The following is a 20,310-nucleotide window of genomic DNA, read 5'->3' as shown; positions in this document are numbered from 1 at the left end:
ATCATTCTAAAAACTAAATCCTTGTATTTGAATCATTGTATTTGAATTACGAAGTGTAACCAACAAAAATGTCTTACAGGTGCAGAGAAAGAGAATATATAAATTGTGAGGTTTTCTTTGTGCTATTATTATTATTGCTTATGTATGATAATTGTTAGCCCATGAGGGTTACTTATTTCATTTCGGAATTTTGCGTCAAAAACTTTAAATGTTCGTTTCACTTTTCAAATTGTGTCCACCCAATATTATCGCTTGAATAACGAAATAACACCGAATATGGGCATCTGGAAGCCTTAATTTGGAATTGTTTTTATTATCGATTTCATATTTTGTAACACTTTAACGAAATTTTGATTGGCAAACTCAATGATTTCAAAGCAAGCAATGGCAATACTGTTCGGAGAAAAAAATTATCTCTAGCGCGCGAGACTCTGTATAAAAAATTCTAAAGATCTGCTCGTTTTTAAAATTATTTCGCGATATTGCCGTTGAATTGCATTTTATGGTTTAAGTGCGAAGAACGTGATGTTTAATAAAGGTAACACGCAAAGCGTTAAAAAACGCCTCTTTGTGAGCAATGTAAAATCTGAAAGCTTTCAGATTTTTTTAAATTTTGTTAATAAAATTTTTCATTTTGTTAAAACAAAATTCTGTCTCATCAGCTGTTTTGAGATTGTGCATTCAGCCAGCTGAGTTTGAAGTCATCGTTTTACGTAAAACACTTGTAAATAGGAACGCTCTTAAGCACAAATTTTACCCTCCGTCATTGCCAGATGAATCCTGGATTTCAGTTTGCACACTGTGTAACCATAGCACTTTTTTAAATCGCAGTGCTCAGATCAGCGTTCTACACTGACTACCAATAAGTATTTGGACACCTGTGATAGAAGAGAAAAACTTTATTCAAAATCAATAGTTGGTAGAGCCTCCACTAGAGGTAATTACAGCGTGGACCCTTCAGGGCATACTTTCCACAAGTCTTTGTATGACAGCTAGTGGTATTTTCTTCCACTCAGCTTGGAGAAGACATAGAAGTTCCTTCACCGAATTTGCACGGGTAGTGCACCCCTGAATTCGGCGATGCAACTCGTCCCAGAGGTTCTCGATAGGGTTCAGGTCTAGACTCTGAGCAGGCCAGTCCATTCGATGAACTCCATTGGCACCATACCAAGCCTTGGCTAACGTCGAAACATGACAACTGGCATTGTCGTCCTGAAAGTAACAGGGGTCCAATCCGTAAAACTGCCACAACGTAGGAAGCACATTGTCATCCAAAATAGTGCAGTAGGCATCGGAGTTGAGCTTACCATGAATGGGGACCAAGGGTCCCAGCCCATACCATGAGAAACAGCCCCAGACCGTAATTCCACATCCGCCGAACTTGACTGTTGGCACAATGCATTCTGGCAGGAGACGTTCTCCAGGTAGACGCCAGACCCAGACCCAGACCCTGCCATCCGAACGGTAAAGGGTGAACCTTGATTCGTCACTGCAAAGAAACCGTTTCCACTGATCTACGGTCCAATTTCGATGTGCTTTGCACCACATTAACCGAGCAGCGCGGTTGGACTTTGTGATCAAAGGTTTATGGGCAGCAGCACGAACATGAAAACCAAGCAGATGTGCTTCCTTAAGGATGGTATTCATTGAAAAAATACTCTCGGATGCCTGTTGAAACTCCTCGCGGAAGAGGGCCATCGGTTGGGTGCGGTTTTTCCGAATTTCTCTGGACAGCACTCGTCGGTCTCTATCTCCCAGTTTCGTTGGTCTGCCGACTCGGGGCACATTCCGACAATGACCGCTCACCTTCCACTTCTTAATCACATAGGCCACTGTCGATTTTGGGTAATTCAGATCGCTAGATATGTCCCTTAAGGATAGGCCACATTTGTGATACCCGATAATTATACCTTTCTCGAAATCAGAGAGCTCCGAACTGCGAGGCACCTTGCATGCGACTAAAGCCGATGCTGTTTCCTACACGATATATACCGGCGGAGTCCGTGATGTACCTTAGGACCGCAGATATCGTCATTTGCATAGGTGTCCAAATACTTATTGGTAGTCAGTGTAAAAGGCTTTCTCTTCATGCCAACCCTCTTTGATATTACGAATGGCTTTCCCAAATACCTTTCGTTTCTCTAACAATGCATATGAAGGTAACACTACTATACTACCAAAACTTTCGTTCCATTTTTCAAAGTTCGCTAATTTAAGACTGCAATAAAAAGCAAGAAAGAGACTTTTAAAAACTGTCAGTTCACTTACACAAACATTACATAACTAGCTGTTTATATTTATTTTATTTCTTCCTGTCGCAGTCATTGCCACGCCTAGAGATATAGTTCTCATTCAGTTGATTCAGTTCTCACTTCGCGGCAAGGCAAGTATACATAAAACTTCAAAATATTTTTATCAAATATTAAAAAATACAGAAAATATAAAACACCAAATACTGTTAAAACAATTAAAAATAAAAGAATTTTTGCAGGTGACAGCAGGGCCGGACACCCGCACGGTTTACTCGAGTGCTGTCCAGACCCTGCAACTATCTATAATGCGACACACTAATACTACAATATAATACAAAATGCGACACACTAATATTACGGTATGCAACAAAATGCGACACACTAATACTACAAAATGCGACTCTCTAATACTTCAAAAGGCGACACACTAATACTACAGTATACTACAAAATGCGGCACACCAATACTACAATATACTACAAAATGCGACACACTAATACTACAATATACTATAAAATGCGACACACTAATACTACAATATACTACAAAATGCGACACACTAATACCACATATACTATAAAATTCGACACACTAATACTACAATATACTACAAAATGCGACACACTAATACCACAGTATACTATAAAATTCGACACACTAATACTACAAAATGCGAGACGCACTAATACTACAAAATGCGAAACACACTAATGCTACAAAATGCGGCACACTAATACTACAATATACTACAAAATGCGACACACTAATACTACAATATACTACAAAATGCTACACACTAATACCACAGTATACTATAAAGCGCGACACACTAATACTACAAAACGCGACACACTAATACTGCAAAATGCGAGACGCACTAATACTACAAAACGCGAGACACACTAATGCTACAAAATGCGACATACTAATACTAAAATATACTACAAAATGCGACACACTAATACTACAATATACTGGAAAATGCGACACACTAATACCACAGTATACTATAGAATGCGACACACTAATACTACAAAATGCGAGACGCACTAATACTACAAACTGCGAGACACACTAATGCTACAAAATGCGACACACTAATACTACAGTATACTACAAAATGCGACACACTAATACTACAATATACTACAAAATGCGACACACTAATACTAAACCATGCGACACACTAATACTACAAAATGCGACTCGTTAATACTACAATATACTACAAAATGCGACACACTAATACTACAGTATACTACAAAATGCAACACACTAATATATCAAAGACTAATATAAGTTGACACTAATAGGTGGGTACGATATGCACATAAAAACACATTAATAAAATTATTCTATTATTTTATAATAACATACACATGGAGACGATACATTGATATTTGTATAGACACTTACACTAAGTCGTCGATGAACTACTATAAACACGCTGACACGATCAGCGACACAGCCTTCAGGTTATCAGGCTATCACGGTGGTGACAGCTTCACTGCAAAGCACTCGAGTACAGCTCCCGACTCTGCTTGGTTGTTCTCGGAACTCCACGTATACTCTCGAGACTCTCAACGCTACAACTCGCGATGCACTCGACGACACACAGAGCACGGCTCCCGATTTTTCGGTTCAGTCGTTCCCGGAGCTCAACACGCTCTCTCGACGATGCACAGTCTAAGACCAGTTTCGAGACTAACTATCTCGCACTCGACGAGGCACACTCTCACTCGCCCTCTCGACAAGGCACTCTCCCTGACTGCGGACCAGCAGGGTTTATATAACTTTCGGCTTGTGTTCGAGAACATTTTGGTTTAAACCGGTAAGAATGCGTTCCAGAAGGTTCTCCATCCGTCCATGGTACACCGCCAATTTTGTAGCCAAATGTCGTCAAACGGGCGATTTATCGCCAAATATGGCAACCCTGCCTTCCCGTACCATTTTATGGCAACCCTAAACCTGCTTTGCGGGGAAGCCATCTTACCGCGCCTGTACATTTCGTAACAATACTATACACCAGTATGCTATACAATAATTCACTAATATACTATACACTAAAAGATAGACACAATACACCAATACGCATAAATGCGACACACTAATATACTCTTCATTAATATAGACTGACACTAAGACGTAAGTACCATATACACAAAAATACACATAGATAAGATATAAAATTAGTTTCTGCGCAAAAACAAGCAATTCGGCCAGCGAGCAAGAAGGCAGTTTTTTACCGGCTAGTTTAAATTAAGAGCCAACTACGCTAGATTATTTTGTTTAGCATCGTTAACAAAATCATAGTTATCATTAACTGATATATGTAGTTTATATGATTATATGTATAATTTACTGATATATATAGTTTATATAACTGATATATGTTATAATTGACTGATATATGGACCTCGTATATGTAGCTTAAATTCTTATTTCTTACTTTGAGTTAAAGCCCGAGTAGAGGCTTTCTGGAAGCCCGGGAAGTTGGCCGCCTATTATTCTTATGTGAGTGAATAAAAGGGTATTTTAACCACTGTACATCTTCTAGTCTACATCTTCAGTTGCTTGAACTCAGCGATACGTCGCTACATAGTTCACTAGATTCCTCAATGTTCATCTTAGACAAAAGCAGTGACAACCTTACAACAAGACAGTTCCTTTTCCACGCACTGAGTTTTTGTCTTGATAATACCTAGCCACCTTTCGACGGCACGTCGCATTTTCCTTTTTATCTCCCTCCCCTTCCCTGCTTGTGTGCGTGTCGGTCAGTATAACTATGTGCGTGTGTGTGAGATTGAGGATAAAGTATTATTCCTCTCTTCAGTGGAAGTAGTATCTTCTCTTCAATTAATATTATTTCCCTCCATTTTATATTATGTGTAGTAATAAAATATGATGAAATATTCTCTCATTGGCAGTACATTTGCAAGACGGGGGGAGGAGTTATTCGGAATTTATAAAATATTTGAAATAGCTGTGTTTCTAGTCAGTTTGGTTAATTTCAATTCTAGAGTAAATAAATAAAATTTGAAAGCTCTCATACTTTAACATTACACGCAAAGGGGCGTTTTTTTTAACGTTTTATGTGCTACCTTTATTTATTAAACATCATGTCGGTGTGCGTGTGATTATGGGAAAGCCTCGAGGGATATCTGCCTAAGAGGAGGGATGCCTTCGTGGAGGGCTTTCTAAGGGAAACTGGCTCGTATACACGTTACACAAGGGGAAAACCACGAAAACGCCCATGCAGCCAGCCCATTCGCGGGATTCGAACCTCGGAGCGAACTACCAGTGTTCACGATTTTACCGCTCGACCGCTGGTGGGCCTATTAAGCATCATGTTCTTCGCATTTAAACCATAAAATTCAATTCAACAGCAATATCCCAAAACAATTTTAAAATGAGCCTATCTTTAGAATTTTCGATACACAGTCTAAGGGCGCTGAAGATAAATATATATATATATATATATATATTTTCCTTCCGTACAGTGTTGCCATTGCTCACTCTGAAAACATCGAGTTTCTGAATCAAAAACTCATAAATGCTTTGCAAAATATGAAATAGATAATAAAACAAATTCCAAATTTGGGCATCCAGATGCCCATATTCGGGTGGAGACGAACATCAATCAAAATTGGAGGGCTCTAGGTACCGTAGTATTATCCCAATGCGAGAAACATATATATATTCATGCAGATTCTCCATTATTTAATTTCTTTAAATATAACTCAGGGCGATAATATTTAGTGGCAACAATTTGAAAAGTGAAACGACATGTATAATGAACCAACGAAAATGCCAAAACGAAATTAGTAGCCTTTCTGGGTTAACGCCCTTTGGGTTAATAATACTTTTCCCCTTCCGACTGCAGTTTTGAACACTGTAACCGTGCTGGAGAGTTTGGTATTTTTATACAAAAATAACCTAAAAATTGTAAGTAGTAACTTCTACCAAACAAATTTGTTCGAGTCGATTATTTTATTGAATTCTTATTATAATGCTTTTTGGGTAATATTTTTCATTTAATTATACCTAAATTTCAAAAGGAAAGTTTTGCAATTTACTTGCGTTTGTAAGGTATATTTTAATTTTATAACAGTTATTTTAATTTAATGCATCTTTCCCATCTTACCTAGTTTCAACTTATCCCTACCATAATGAGTTTTTAGAATCGCGTTAAATGCAAATGAGGAAGAAATAGTATTTAAGTCACGTTCAACTGACTGCAACAGAGAGAGTGAGGATTCCAGAATAGCGTGCGTTAGCCTTTGGACTACGTCTCTTTAAGCTGTTATTACGCTCGGCCGTATTACGTGCTTTATGATAGTTCACTGGCTAATTTAATATTACGGGCTAACTAATTTAGAACTGTGTTAGTTTCCGCTGAATCTCTTTAGTTAGTCATTAGTTAGTTCTTATTTCTTACATTTTGAGTTAAAGCTTAAGTAGAGGCTTTGCTGTACGCCCTAAAAAGGGGCCTACTGTTAATCATATTTTGCAGCGAATAAAGGGTAATTAACTCTTCTTAAGTTTTACGTTTTCTGTTCTTGGACTTAAGTAATTATTCGCTTAGCAATTCACTAAGTTCATCGACACTTGATTTAACAGAATAAAGTGAGGAGTTTTATACGTTATTCAACTTCCACCGCTCTATCTCCTTTTAAAATTTGTATCCACTTTTTATTCTTAACAAAAGTAACTTGAGTATTAAAAAGCAAAATCTCATGCGTTTCCGCTCATGAAGGTTAAGTATTAAAAGTTTCAAGATACTGCTGCATATAATCAAATCATTTTTTAAAATGCCATTTTCCTAAGAATGAACTTTAGGTTTTCTTCGCAAAAGATTTAGTTAAGATTTTTGGTTTTCGTATACTATATTTTTTACCTCCTTTCTGCATGATTTTGTGGTGTAACGGTTAACACACTCGGTGCGTATTCCAGAGGTCCACGTTCGAGTCTCGGCGAGGATTCGAACGTGATCGAACATTTCACGTTTCTTCAGATTCCTGACATTGAAAAAGTTTTAAATGACTCTACAGTGACGCCGGAATTAAAAGTTGGTTCGATGCTGATTCTTCACCACCAGGATTTGGCGATTGGGTCCCGTGAACCCCAGTAGCCCTTTAAAAGGGGGAGTATATAAGGTATTTTCTCCCTCCTTTCTGCATGTTGCTGAAGATAAATTTCTCAGGCCTTATGTTGCTTACCTGATTAAGGAAAAATCAAGACTTTCCCACTTAATTAGTGTCTATTAAATAATGTCACGATAGTATCTACTTTCAGTGACACCTAACTCAAGCAGCAAGCGTCTGAGCCTCAACTTGGATGGGTGACCACCGATGTGACCTACGGGCTCATCTTCCCACACCTCGTGTTTATCTCCTGACGGACTTGGACTAATATACATATGTAAATAATTTAAAAGACTGATTTATGTAATTATTTTTACTATTTCTACTTTCATACATGTTTTGTATTGTATTTAATTGCCATTTTCCTTGGATCTTGGATCTTCGTACGTATAAGTAGTACCAGTCGTTAGACTTTTACTAATATATATCACTTCGATTACATCATGGGTGAAATCATGAGCTTTAATAAAAGCTTTTTTGGCAATAATCTTTGGCAAAAATACTGTAATATTCTTCATTCACATGTTCAAAATTTCAGAAAATTTTTGTAAAAATTTTTAAATCACATAAAAATAAACTGTTACATATAAAAAATAAAGTACAAGAAGTAGAAAATTCTAGAGCAAAAAAGAAGTAGAAAAAATATTTTACAAGTCCCATTTGGAATTTAACTGTTCGGTTGGGACCGAACCTGCAATCTCATGGAGTAAAAAGCTCCAACGTAGATACCGCTCGGCTGCGTCTTCATCTGAACAGTTTAGCACTAAATAGATCTTAAACAAACAGTTCGAGTGCCTGCAGAGCAAAATCAAGTTTCTCATTTTCGTTGGTGACTTTAGTAAATTTATGATAAAGATTTTTTAGTTTGAAGATTAAGGATTTAAATTCATCAAGGTTTTTAACATCTGAAATTTTGGTTTTTTCCGTTCTCATTTTCTTTATTCGCTGTAACATTTGCGTAGGTTGTTTTACTGGTATCTTCTTTAAATTGAAATTTGGGAAATCTTCTTTTTGCGGAATTTTCTGTTTTTGTCGATATTTTTTGCTTGGGTGTTCAGGGCAATCAACTCTTGTAGCGGCGTGAAAACCACCACAAAGCACGCATCTTGCTGGAATTTCTTTCTTTTCTTTAATAGGGCATTGAAACGATTGATGATTATCTAAACATCTTACGTATCGCGGCTGATTGTGACATGCTCTCTGCGTGTGACCATATCGTTGACAACGATAACATTGTACTGCGCCGGGTCTTGTGTTGTAACTAACAATTCTTACTCTCATGTCACTAATGTGCGATATATTAAAAATTTCTTTCTCTTGCGGCGTTCTTGGGGTTTCAACGTAGAAAATCGGGAGCATTGTGGGAATTCCATCTCGCATTCTTTGAAGTTGGTGAAGTTTTAAAACAGTGATTCCGTGTAATTTAAGCTCTTCTTTTATTTCTTCTATTGGGGTTTGTGCAGTTAAACCTTTAATGACAGTTTTTAGATTCTTTTCTTTAGTGAGAAGGAATGTGTGGAAGGGATAGGAGCTTTTTCTAGGTAATCTTGAACCGTGCGGAAGTCGTCTTCGTTAAAAAATTGCACTCTGATATTATCTCCTTCAATTTTGGTTTCGAGCTTAGAAATTTTTAAATTTTCCTTAATATGTCTTCGTATTTCAGGCCAGTTATTGTTTTTAATATCTGTAATTACTATCGGTGGTATTTTAGTATCTTTTGGGTATGGTCTGGTAGGTTTTTTTGGCTTTTCAATTTGTGGAGTCATATCAATATCATCATTATTGGTATCTAGCATTTCTTCGTTATTAAGTGAATCGAAGCGAGAGGATGTGCTGATAGTTTGTGAACTGTAGAACGATCCGCTAGTCTAGTCTAGTCTGTGCGGCTATTGCCGAAATGTCGCGCGGCTACGCAACTTGTCCGGCTCTTGATAATAAGCCCGAAGGGCGCATGACGTTGAAATTTCTTGACAATTAAAAGAGGTCAAAGGTGGTTACAGGGGGCGACCATGCGTCGCAAGGCCTTTAAGTGGCGCGCGCATCAAGAAGTTCGCAAAGCGGAAGCCGTAAGAGGACACAGACAACATCTGACAATTTCAATATGACATCTGAAATAATATATAATACAATAAATATAATTAAGCACTAATACACAAATATTACAAAACATAAAAAAGTGATACAATTTAAATCATACAGCATACAACTTAATACATAACCGAATAAGAATAAATACATTATATACACTATATACAAGATCAATTTAAGCTATTCATGATAGTTTACGTCGGGAAATTTAAGTCCCGGGCGAGGTGGGTCGCTAATGGTCTCAACAATATATCTTCCTCAAGAACAATATAATTCAGAACGTTAAGATCCTCCATATGATTGCATTCATGCGCTTTTTCAAAGAATTTAACGTTGGCATTATGTAAATACATTTCAACGGTCCCCATTTTTAGGTCCCTATGAAGAGTTTGATTTGACGCATAATAGTGCGCATTTGCGATCATCCTTAATACTTTATTTTGTATGATTTGTAACTTGTTTATCTCCTCCTTCTGAACAGTTGCCCGGGCGGGAGAGGCATATGCAAAAATAGGTCGTATGATAGAATTATATATATGTCTTTTCCTCTTTAAATCTAATCTGGAAGTCGCAGACAGAAGCGGCGTGAGACTTCGTATGACTCCAATACTTTTGCCTCTAATACAGTTAATATGTTCTTTCCAGAGGAAGTTTGAACAATATTTTAGTCCGAGGTAGGTAGCGCTTTTGACAACAGTGTCAAAGAGCATCAGCTGTGTTGTCAAGGGATGATTCATTTTGTTTTTCTTAAAGATCAGTAGTTTGGACTTGTCTGCATTGATTGCTATTTTCCATCTGGCGCACCATTGTTCCAGCTTGGGCATAAATCTCTGCAGTTTCTTCACGGCAAAATTCGGTGACCCAGACTTGACAGCGAAAGCTGTGTCATCTGCGTAGCACCCCATGAAGAAGTTTTGATCAACGTGTTCAGCAGGTAAGTCTGCTACGTAAAATAGATAGAGTACGAGCCCTAAAATAGATCCCTGTGGGACCCCGGCCTTCACCTGTTTCGTAATTGACTTACTTTCTCCAATTTGAATGTGGAAAGTCCTGTTGGTCAGAAAAGAATAAATAATTTTAATCAGCTCATCACTGAACTTTAAGCTGATTAACTTGTAAATAAGCCCCTCATGCCAGACGCGGTCGAACGCCTTCGCCACGTCTAGCATGAGTAAGGCAACATATCTCTTGTTGTGCAGAGCACTGCCAATGAATTCGTTGAGTCGTACCAACTGTTTAGTCGTGGAAAGTGCCTTTCTAAAACAAAATTGTTCGAGAGGTAGTTTATCCATGTGAGGCTGAATACGGCTAAGGACAATTCGCTCAAGTATTTTACCCATACTGGGTAACAGGCTAATGGGCCTGTACCCTTCCGTATTCGTAAGATTTTTTCCCGGTTTAGAGAGCACGATCATCTTTGCGGATTTCCAAATTTGTGGAAAATAACTGTTATATAGACAAGCGTTTAGAATGCCTGTGAGCCGGTTGACCATATTAATAGGCAGCCATTTAAGCGCCACATTATTTACATTGTCCTGCCCCGGGGCCTTCCTGTTCCTGAGTTTTTTGATGATGCTAAGTATTTCTTGGGGCGAAGTGAGCTCAAGATGACTCTGCGTATCATAATTATCAATCCAGTCAGAAACAGTGGAGTTTACTAAAGTTGAAAAATCCTGATTAGATGGCGAGGTGTTCTGGGTAAACTGCTTTTCAAAATGTTCAGCAAGCGTGTTACATTTTTCACTATTTGTAAGTGCAATTCCATGCTCATGATAAATTGGTCTGTTTACGGTATTCTTATTTTTTAAACGCTATCGCGACGCGATCTTTTAGCCGGCTTTACGGTTGACCAATCATGTGTGCTATTGCTAGCAGAAGGCGGGAACTGTGCGATAATTTTATCGACATCTCTTTTAGGAATGAAAGAGTAAAGTTTCTTTTCCTGAGTTTTTAATTCAGCTTGCATAGATCGTCGAAGTTGAACGCTTTCTTGTGTAATCGGAAGCTGTTGCACTTTTTCAATGGCATCTTTTAGTTCCTGAATGTGCTGAACAATTTGCTGTACATCATTGTCTAAGTCAGAAGAAGGCTTCGGCTTATTAAGGCATTTGCCTTTGTTATCGATCGACATTCTGCTGGCTATCTGTTTTGTCGCATATGAAAAATCATACTTACAAGAGAATCAAGCAGAGAGAGCAAAAATCAGGACCTCACTCTATGAGTGAAGATACTCCAAAACAAATGTGAGAGAAAAAAGATGATGTGAGAAAAATAATGCCATTTTAGTGGGGTATTCCTTAGAAAACTCGCAACCAATGATAAGTCAGCTTGCAGCCCATGTGACAACTGGTCACGCCCCTCCGCCATTAGCTCCTGCCCTTCTGGACTCCCACTTCGAACTCATTTTCTCTTCAGCGCTCACAGAGCAAACATCTGATGACAGCCGGAACACATCAAGCAGAATGCTTGATAATCTCGGCATAAGTGGAATTTGGACTTGATGTACGTGTGAGTAACACGTGCATACGAAAATATCCCTAACATTAACTAGGAAAGCCGAAATCTTAGTTAAGATAGACATGTTACAATTAATAATCAAATTTAATAAGGAAAAGTAACAGTTGCCGGGTACATTATAACGGCTTAAGAAATTCAGAGCACAGTACAGCTGCGAGTACACAAGATCACATATTTCGGCGAAGCAGAGACGCACACATTTGTTGAAGTAGTTCCGCTTGACTGTCGGGGAAAAATCTTCTCTCTCCGTCAGCCTGTAGGTTTGCCAAACGGGTTTACTGTTTCGCCAATTGGCGCTTTTCTGTACAGTTTTTAAGTCCGTATCGCCTGTTTGGCGCTGCCGCTGCATACTCCCTCCGCAGTGTCAACGAAATGTGACATACCGATGCGGGGGTCGGATTAATCGTCCAGAACGGGTGATACAATTGTCCGAAGTTTTTTTCACACTCTTGGAAGCAACTTGAGAAGAGTCCATGGTTACAAAAGCGGGTTTCAGTCTGTCTATGGAGATCGTTTGCTTAGTCCCTTTTATTTCGAGATCAAACGTTTTATCTCGTCTTTCTAGCACCTTAAATGGTCCATCATAAGGAGTTTGAAGTGGTTTTCTAACTCCGTCGTGTCGAACAAACACATATGTGGACTTGTGAAGGCGTGGATGAATGAAACATGTTCGCTGGCCGTGGCTAGAAGTCGTGGTCGGGCGGACACTGGCAAAGTGAGATTTTAAATCCTCCACAAACTGTTTGGGGGACGCATCCGGAGGTGTCGGATTGAAAAATTCTCCTGGGAGACGGATAGTCTTTCCATACACCAGTTCAGAAGTGGTTGCTCCTATGTCCTCTTTGAGAGCGGCGCGGAAACCCATCAGCAGCGTTGGAAGGGCAGCAACCCAGTCACTGGTATCGTGCGTTTTTAAGGCAGCTTTCAAAGGACGGTGGAATTCCTCGATCAGTCCATTCGCCTGTGGGTGGTAAGGAGACGTCCTGATCCTCTTGATTCCCAATAATTGGGAAAGGGCTCGAAATAAGCCGTTTTCAAACTGTCGCCCTTGGTCGGTAGTAATAACAGTCGGACAACCAAATCGAGTAATCCAGTGGTCATAGAAAGCCTGTGCTACTGTGCGTGCTGTTATGCCTGGTAAGGGTACTGCTTCGGGCCATCTAGTAAATCTATCTATCACAGTTAGACAGTAATAATTATTTTGAGAAGGAGGTAGGGGACCAACAAGGTCAAGGTGGACGTGATCAAACCTCTGTGATTGGTCTGGAAACTTCATTAACGGGGTTCTAGTATGCCTGCTTACTTTTGCTTTCTGGCACGGAATGCACTGCCGTGCCCATTTCGCGCAATCTTTGCGGATGGAAGACCAAACAAACCGTGAACATACTAACTTTGTTGATGCGCGAATGCCGGGGTGAGACAAATTGTGCAAGGTGGCAAAAACTTTCTCACGGAATGCCGGAGGAATGTAAGGACGGGCGTTACTTGTTGACACATCGCTACAATTCGGTAAGGTAACTTTTTTGAGATGTAGAACTTTTGACTCTTTAAGCAATGTTTGTAATTCTGGGTCGATTTCTTGCATTTTAGCGATTTCCTCATAGTCGATAGGGTTAGGCATGCTTATTGCTTCTATACGCGAAAGTACGTCGGCAGCGATATTCTCCGAACCTTTTATATGGCGAATTTCAGTGGTGAATTGTGAGATAAAGTCTAACTGCCTAGCCTGACGAGGTGAACACTTATCCAAACGCTGTCGGAATGCATACGTGAGCGGTTTGTGATCGGTGATTAAAGAAAAGTTTCGTGCTTCCAACATATGCTTAAAATGCCTAATAGCAGCATAAGCTGCCAATAGCTCTCGATCATACGCACTATAGTTCCTTTCCGCCTGCGAAAGCTTTCGTGAGAAAAATGCGAGAGGCTGTAAATTTCTATCAACTATTTGTGATAGCGTTCCACCGATCGCGAAGTCTGACGCATCAACCTGTAAAACCAACTGGGCATCTTTCTTCGGGTGTGCCAAAAGAACAGCATTAGCGATTAGCTGTTTGCACTTTTGAAATTCACTCCGCGCTTCCTCAGACAAAGTCAGGATTGTCTTATCATTTTTCTTAGCCCCTTTTAAATACGAAGTTAAATGTATTTGATTCTGGGCTACGTTGGGTAAAAATCGACGGTAAAAATTTAAAAATCCTAAAAATCTCTGCAAATCTTTTACCGTTTTAGGAAGCGGGTAGTTAAGTATCGGTTCCACTTTGTTCGTCAGAGGCTTGGTACCATCTTTATTGATTATATGGCCTAAAAAAGATATTTCCGGAACGCCGAAAACACATTTCGAAGCGTTAATTGTCAATCCATATGAAGTTAATCTTTCAAAAACAGTACGTAGGTGAGATTTATGCTCATCTTCCGTATCACTAAATATCAAAATATCATCTAAGTAGACGTAGGCGAATTTTAGATCTCCAAGAATTTCGTTCATAAACCTTTGAAAGGTTTGAGCTGCTCCGCACAGTCCGAAATTTAAAAACGGAAATTCGAAAAGACCAAATGGGGTGCAAACTGCAGTTTTCGGTATATGATCTGGATGGACTGGTATATGATGATATGCCCGAACGATATCAATTTTTGAAAAAATTGTCTTTCCGCTAAGCGTATTATTAAAGTCTTGTAAATGCGGGATAGGGTATCTGTCGGGTTCGGTGCACGCGTTTAGTTTTCGGTAGTCTCCTACTGGCCGTATGTCGCCCGAACTTTTAGAAACTACATGAAGAGGTGATGACCATGCTGATTTTGATGGTCTACAAATACCTTGATTTATCATAAATTGAAATTCTTTTTTTACTGCTTCGTATAACTTAGGGCTTAACCTACGCGGTTTACTGTGCACAGGAGGACCGTTTGTTTCGATGTAATGAACCGTACTATGCTTTACTTTACCCGAATCGGATTTTAACTTCAGTACTTCCGGAAAGTCTTTCAAGATTCTGTGATATGGTGAATCACCAGATATTAACTTTACCGAAAAATAATTTTTAGAATCGGAAAGAGAACCAATACGAGTTAATTTCGTAGTATTATCGATAAGCCTACCTCGTTTTAAATCGATTAAAAGATCAAAATGCCTTAAAAAGTCGGCTCCTATTATAGGCACTGGTACATCGGCGATTAAAAACTTCCAAGAAAAGTTTCGTCTAAGTCCTAAATTCACAGTTAACAATTTTGTTCCATACGTAGAAATTCTGGAATTATTCGCGGCAAATAATTGAAGCGAATCAGGATGCATTTTCTTAAACTTAGAAGTCGGTGTCACACATGAAACATCCGAGCCCGAATCAATCAAAAAGTTTAAATTTAGTCTGTTATCGTAAACATGTAAACGACATGAATGCGCGACTGCCGATGAATTTCGATCGACAGCCGCTACTGCTAGTTTTCCTGGGCCGTAGTGTTCTGAGAAAAGGAACAAGGTGCTCGACATTTTCGTGCATTATTACCGAATCGCGAATGAAAATAACAATAATTGTTCACACGCTCTCGGGAATGCCCACGCGATAAACTACGTGCTTTGTTATGTTGATCCCGGGGGAAATTATTCCTCGTTTTTCCGCGGGAGAGTCGCTCGACTTGTTTACTTAGGGCAGAGATTTCACTCCTTAAGGCCTTAAGCTCCTCGAGGGGGGCACCAGAATCGTTAGGGTTTCTGGGGGAACTCGCCGAAGCTGCCTGGACCGTGAACACGCTGTTGTTCGTTGGCGTGCGCACTTCAGCTATCTTATCAGCCATTTTTGCTAAATTGTCTAAGGATTCCGAACTTATTGATAAAATGGCATGCACCTCGGAAGGTAACCTTTGCAGCCATAATGATTTTAAAAATTCGTCAGTTATACAGTTTCCACCTAATTCTCTCATTTTTCTCAATAAGTGAGATGGTTTGTCGCCCCCTAAATGCAATTCAGAAATAAGTCTGCGTATTTGCTCGCTTTCCGAATCTGAGAATTCTACTATTAACCTAGCTTTAAGGGCATCATATTTAGCCGTCGCTGGGGGATTAAATAAAATATCTGATACTGCGGAAAGAGTTTCAGGGTCTATCGAAGAAACCACGTGGTTGTATTTTGTACTATCGCTACTAATCTTCGCTAAAGCAAAGTTACTTTCAACTTGAATAAACCAAAGTTTAACATTTTTTTTCCATAAAGGGGGAATTTTAACTGCCATGTGTGAGATTTGTGGCTCCTGAACCGCCATATTCGATTCCTCGTTGGTTTGGCCTTCCGATCCTGGCATGGTTGCCAATTATAAATATATCGTAAATCGTAAACTTAATGTTTTGCACTATACCTTATCAAAACAGTATCAATTTAGAATAAAATAATGAAGACATTCAATATCTCAATAAAAGTGTGAGCACGAATATTACCCAAAGATCAATTTTAAACAATCAATAATTAAATTAAAACTATAATTTTAGAGCAAAACATATCACAAAAACATAATTAAGACCAATCACAGATAATTAAAAAAATTTAACCACATACCTGTAAATCCTCCTTAAGTGTGATAAACCACGTGTAATCCGTACGATAAAATGAGGAGGAAATAAATAGGGTTGAGCCTTTATCAGTCATAAGGAAGAGCATTGGCATCAAAATAAGGCATATAGTTTAAACAAAGATTGAGACAGATAGTCATTAGGGATCGAAACAGAAGGAGCGAGGGACAGGGTCACCAATGATGTACGTGTGAGTAACACGTGCATACGAAAATATCCCTAACATTAACTAGGAAAGCCGAAATCTTAGTTAAGATAGACATGTTACAATTAATAATCAAATTTAATAAGGAAAAGTAACAGTTGCCGGGTACATTATAACGGCTTAAGAAATTCAGAGCACAGTACAGCTGCGAGTACACAAGATCACATATTTCGGCGAAGCAGAGACGCACACATTTGTTGAAGTAGTTCCGCTTGACTGTCGGGGAAAAATCTTCTCTCTCCGGCAGCCTGTAGGTTTGCCAAACGGGTTTACTGTTTCGCCAATTGGCGCTTTTCTGTACAGTTTTTAAGTCCGTATCGCCTGTTTGGCGCTGCCGCTGCAGACTTTCTGCATGTCTTACTGGTGTAACGGTTAGCACACACGGTGCGTATTCGAAAGGTCTCAGGATTCAAGTACGGGCTAGGGCAATGCTCATGTTTCCCGACTGCCGGTTCCAAAATAGCCTAATGACTCCACAATGCCGACCGAACTGAAAGGTGGTGGATGATAATTCTTCACAACCAGGATTTGACGACTGGGTTCCCAAATCCACGGAGTATATAAGGTTAAAAATGAGAGGAAGAAGACCCGAAATACCTGAAGGAGTATATAAGGTATTATCTCCCTCCTTTCTGCATGCCTTCGTGGTGTAACGGTTAGCACACTCGGTGCGTATTCGAGAAGTCCATGGTTCGAATCACGGCTGATTTTTTATGACCCCCTTCCAAAATAATCTAAGAACTCTCCACTGTATTCATGAAAAAGAAACTGGCTAGTCGAATCAAGAAGAACAGGTAAGGGATTGAAGCCGCATTTCAAAATGTCGTGTTAAAAACAAATTTTTCGGAGAGGTTAAAATTACAATATCAGCAAATAACTTCGAACGTTTATAAGGTATTTCTGCCGCCTTCGTGGTGTAGTGGTTTGCACGCTGGGCGCTTATTCCAGAGGTCCGCGGTTCGATTCCCGGCGAAGGCGTCGCAAATTTTTCATCACTCATGCTTCCAAAAAGTCCTAACGTCTCTACACGTTTACCGAACAAAAAAAAAAAAAAACTTTTTTTTGGTCCAAACAGTTGTTACGTCAACAAGAAACACTAAAACTTTATGCCACAAATATTTAAAAACATATGCCAGGAACCCGGAAAATTAAACGGACATTACGTTAAGTAACCAAATTAACAATAATCATTAACTTCTAATCTCCCTTAATCGTAGAAAGAACGATCTGATTTGATATCGATTATCAGCTTTATCCATATTATAGGAAAGAATGCCGCAGTTGGTTGGCGTATATCGCACGTGAATGGACTTCCACAATAAGCACGTGTTTTGATTTGTTTGTTTGTGGTGCTGCGGATATTGGACTTCAGACGTCGCAGGACTTAACATTACCGCATGTTACTGGAGCTTTATCTTACAGGATAAATAACTGAAGTGACTCAAAAAGTAGTGGAGCAAACATTTAGTGATAAAAATTCATTATTATTCCAAAACTAAATACTTTGCATTGCTTTCTGTGATAAATACTATGTTAAATCTATTAGAAGGAATAATATTAAAGAATACTAATGAATTAATTAGATATTTTAATACGAAATTAAGTAAAAAAAAATCTGAAAGCTTTCAGATTTTATATTCCGTCCAAAAGCGCGTTTTTTTTTTTTTTTTTTTTTTGTTTGTTTGTTTGTTTTTTTTTCACCGTTTTTTGTGTTACCTTTATTTATTAAATATCACGTTCTTCGCACTTAAACCATAAAATGCAGTTCCACAGCAATATCGCAAAATAACTTAAATTGAGCCTATGTTTAGAATTTCCGATACACAGTCTCGCGTGCTGGAGATAAAAATATTCTTTTTCCGTAAAGTGTTGCCATTGCTCGCTTTGAAATCGTTAAGTTTGTTAATAAAAAAATTCGATAAGGTTTTACAAAATTTGAAATAGATAATAAGTCAAATTCCAAATTCGTGCTTCAGGATGCCCATATTCGGGTGGAGGACTACGTTACTCAAAATTGGATGGCTCTGTGTACCATTGTTTTATCACAATGCGGGAAAAATACATACATTTAAGTAGATTCTTCATTAATTAGTTTCTTTAAATATATTACTTGGCGATAATATTTGGCGGTAACCGATGGAAAAGTGAATCGACGTAAAATGCCCTTTTGAAAATCATAGCCCTTGTGGGCTATGAATTTCAAAATGGTAACTTAAAATTCAAATGCTATAAAGAGCCAATTCTAGCAAACCTTTCTTATAAAATAAAGGGGACAAAAGATTTTAAACATGAAAAAGATAGCTTATTAGATTATTAACGTGTATCAAAGAACTTTCTTATAATTTTTCAGTTACACTATTGTATAATTTTTCATTGTAATCGTGAGATACCTACGAAGAAAATATATGAACTAAATTTAAATCAAACCTGTTATTCGGTTTAATTTTTGAAATACTGTAAAACGAATTTGCTGGAAAATAAACCGCATACAAAGCATCCGAGGAGATTCACCGAATGCCAAGTAAAATGTATCTTTACAAACATCATTTATAATCCTAAAAACAGAAAAGCCAGATTCATTTTAAAAGGCCAAAACAAATATAAGAATGCAGCCACTATTAGAAATATTTCACGAGAATTTATAAATTTTCTGCCCGAATAGCATGAACAAAAGCATTTCTCGGTAAAGCGAGGAAGTGGTTAAAAGATCTAGTGCGACGAGAACTCAAGACCGAACTTCAAACGAACCCTAGCCTCTTAACCGGTGTAGTGCTTAGTGTCGCTGAATGTCGTGTCAAAGGCCCCGTGTTCGAATCCCGGAGAAGGTACGGATGTTTGTAAATGTATGGTGTCGGTGCGGCATGGCAAATAATATCTCTTTTCTTATTAAACTTACTTGATTCCTTCTTTTAAAATTTAGGTTCATTCCAAATGAAACTAGCTCATTTTTATTAAATAATATTTAATTCTAAATTTTTTGAATTGTAGCCCATAAAATTTTTGCCATCATCTTAAAGTAGTTGTATTTCAAAGCATATCTACAAAAAATTAAAGATTTTTATTCAATTTGGAATTTGTTTTATAATCGATTTCCTGTTTTGTAAAACTTTAACGAATTTTTGATTAACAAACTCGAGGATTTCAAAGCGAGCCATGGCAACGTTGTACAGAAAAAACATTTTTAATCTCCAGCGCGCGAGACTCTGTATCGGAAATTCTAAAGATAGGCTCAATTTAAAACTATTTTGCGATATTGCTGTTGAACTTAATTTTATGGTTAAGGGCGAAAAACGTGATATTTAATAAATAAAGGTAACAACAAAATGTTAAAAAAACGCCCCTTTGGACATAATATAAAATCTGAAACCTTTCAGATTCCCCCCCCTTTTTTTTGTTCCTGCTCAGTGTACATGTATATTTACTATTGCAATGACTCGCTTTGAAATAGTTCGGCTTCTTAATCAAAAACTCTAAATGCTTAACAAAATATCTAGACAATAAAACAAATTCCAAATTCGGGCTTCCATATACCCATATTCGGGTGGA

At 38.3% G+C, this 20,310-nt stretch overlaps 1 non-coding gene across 1 annotated transcript; it reads left to right on the top strand.

Annotated features, from left to right (window-relative positions):
* Nucleotides 1–17,669: 17,669 nt before the first annotated feature.
* On the top strand, nucleotides 17,670–17,742 carry TRNAK-CUU (transfer RNA lysine (anticodon CUU)). Its single transcript has one exon. It is a non-coding gene; the product is annotated as a tRNA-Lys (tRNA).
* The last annotated feature ends 2,568 nt before the right edge of the window (nucleotides 17,743–20,310 follow it).

The sequence above is a fragment of the Stegodyphus dumicola genome, chromosome 10 (genome assembly GCF_044657685.1).
Source record: "Stegodyphus dumicola isolate Sdum_Otavi_A_Nest chromosome 10, ASM4465768v1".
In the NCBI taxonomy this organism is placed as follows: domain Eukaryota; kingdom Metazoa; phylum Arthropoda; class Arachnida; order Araneae; family Eresidae; genus Stegodyphus; species Stegodyphus dumicola.
The sequence above is the reverse complement of the archived record's forward strand: the minus strand, read 5'-3'. Positions and strand labels throughout refer to the sequence as shown.